This window comes from Bombus vosnesenskii, unplaced genomic scaffold (assembly GCF_011952255.1).
Source record: "Bombus vosnesenskii isolate JDL3184/JDL3185 unplaced genomic scaffold, Bvos_JDL3184-5_v1.1 scf7180000014804, whole genome shotgun sequence".
Taxonomy (NCBI): Eukaryota; Metazoa; Arthropoda; class Insecta; order Hymenoptera; family Apidae; genus Bombus; species Bombus vosnesenskii.
In genome coordinates, this window is record NW_022883654.1 from 10,269 (window position 1) to 12,991 (window position 2,723).

A 2,723-nucleotide genomic window follows, 5' to 3' on the forward strand; every position below is an offset into this window, starting at 1 on the left:
GGGCTATGCCCGTAGTTGTAGGTTAAGGGGTTAACATTGTCACGATTAATTCATTGCTAAAGATCAAGTATATTCGTGTAGATATTTGCCATTTGCAAATATTCATACGGAATATTAACATGCATATTTATAAATAACGCGAATATATTCTCAAGTGTATATGTTTAACTTAATTATTAAAAAACTAATTATTATCATCGCGCTGTGCAAGAAGACCTATCTTAAACTAATAAATTTGAAAAAAGAGCGTTACTACTCACGGGTATAAAAGATACCCGCGTTCACTATGCTCGCAAAGAATTCTACGTAATACAACCAGTCACCCGTGCCGATTCGGGTCTTTTATCCTACGGCATAATTGAGTGACCAGAAGAACAGAAATGCATGCGACTCACCGTTCGAAGCAGACAAACAGAGAACGTTACCGTGGATGCTGCGCTATCCCAGCGAATTGCATCCGGGAGACTAACATCAGACAGGAACCGTTGAAAGGCTAATAATAGAAATGCAGACTGCGAAAAATCTGTTACGAAACAAAACAGGATGAGTGATCGCTGACTATTTGAAAAGTTGGAGATAATGAAAAATGAAGGTTTATTAACTTTAGTAACTTTAGCAATAATAAAGATTGAAATTCTAATAAAATTTGATAAGTATAAAAACCGAGACTCTAATATGAATGTGTAAAATCTAAAATAATCTGTAGTATGTTAGTCATTTGTTTTATAATTCGGTATTAAGACTTTAACTCTTATTTTATTTTAACGAAAAAATAACCTCAGAAAATGCTATCCTCCTAAATTTTCAGTCAAATTGTATTTCTGCATTGATAGTGATCAAAGAAAAAAATACAGAATAGACATAACTGAAAGTAAGTATGTAAAAATACTTACATACTTGGCTTTTGTGCCACTGTTAGAACACTCCTGAAGAAGATGACGAAGTTGAAGTAGTGATATGTCTATAACAAAACATAAGATATTAAAATCGGTAACACATAATAACAAACGTGAAACTTTAGCAACAATAAAGACTAAACTCTAATAAATATGTAAATTGGAACTCTAATAGAAAAGTTTGAGAACAACATATTCAGTGATTTTTGATGCGTATCAGCCAGTTTTATTGTACTTTAATGTTAAGATTTTAAGACTTTATTTCAATTAAAGAGGGCATTTACAGTTTTCTAAATTATCAATCATTTTTATTGTATAATAAATTTATTGTATAAGAGAACAAACTGAAATACAATATTTAAAACTACTTACATTCTTGAGCTCCTGCAGAAGCTTTGTCCTCTTGAGAGATGCACTGACTCTAATACCGAAAAAGAATATTCAAAAGAATATGAAAAAGGATCACATTACCGTGAGCGTTAAAATTATAATCGGCGAACAAGAACTCTAACGTCGCGTACAAAATTATGTGATAAAATTTTATTATTTTCGCGTCTGATTATTTAATTGGATTAAATTATTAGAGTAATAAAAGACCGACGCCGCCAATACGTTAGAATATGTTGCAAACCTGACGCAACACGATCCATGTTATCGGTACGAAATAAGACGACTAAATGACTCCTTGTACGTTAGTTTCGCCGAGTAACTTACAAAGTGTGAGGGAGGGGGAAGGGGGACACAAGAGCCGGTGGCACAAGCAGCTACACAGTTAACGATCTAGACAAAGAAATGTATACATCAACAAAAACATTCCTATTCTACGAAGCACTTTCTTTCGAATTACGCAGCAGGTATCTTTCGGATTGCACAGCACAATTCTTTCTCTACGTCGATATTTACAAATATCGTACAATAATTCGTAGCCCTACTGGCAACATCACAGACTCATTTGTCTAACTTATTACATTAGTTACCTTACTCTATAATCTTAATTTCGTTAAACAAAGCAAGATTGAAACAACAGCATGGAGAAAGTGAAAAATTACTTAAAATTACTGTTCCGCAATGACACAGTATGCAGATGAAGTCTTAAGCGCTTTTTGAGTGCGTATTCGCTTTTAATACTAATATAAAAATAATAAAAGAGGAACGATATTTATTTTTAAGTCCAAAATGTAGTAAGAGAATAATTTTTTCACGGTTGAAAATTTGAAGTCCATTGATATTTTCTCTATATCATTTTTATTATCACGACGTAGTACCTGAAGTTTTGACCGATCTAATGATTTTTATTCTTAGAAATATCCTGAATGAACGGGGAATTAAGAAATGTGTAATGAAGGATATAAATAATGGAAATTAATTATGGTGGAGGAATCAACGAAGAAAAGTTATTTTGCTAATTATTATACGAATGAATATTCAAAATGCCGCTCAACGACTACTAAACTATTTAATTAACACTAACCTCACCACCCCTAGTCAAATGACTGGTTTAAATATCTAATTTAAAATTGTACATTTATCGTTATATCTTTTGTTCATTTAGCTTTACGTGAATTTTTATATTCTCCGATTAATTGATTTCTCAACTTTTAAAACCAGTTATTTGACCGGGCCTGGTGAGATTAGTGTCAAAAGCCAGCCTGATATTTTCTTCAATTTCTGATCTTCGGTTGATTTTCAGTATTTTGCCTTCACTTTTCACCAAAAATTAGATGTGACAAACGAAATGCAATGTAAGACCTGCTAACGTTTAGGTCATGTTGCTTCCAATTGCAACGGACTGTCGCAGCGTTAAATTCAACGATGAATTACGATCCA

The 2,723-nt window shown here is 32.7% G+C and overlaps 1 long non-coding RNA gene across 1 annotated transcript; it reads right to left on the bottom strand.

Annotated features, from left to right (window-relative positions):
- Positions 1-504: 504 nt before the first annotated feature.
- LOC117240574 lies at positions 505-1,348 on the bottom strand. Its single transcript, XR_004494738.1, has 3 exons — positions 1,269-1,348; positions 894-961; positions 505-523 (listed from the first exon to the last, which is right to left on the bottom strand). It is a non-coding gene; the product is annotated as an uncharacterized LOC117240574 (long non-coding RNA).
- Positions 1,349-2,723: the final 1,375 nt, after the last annotated feature.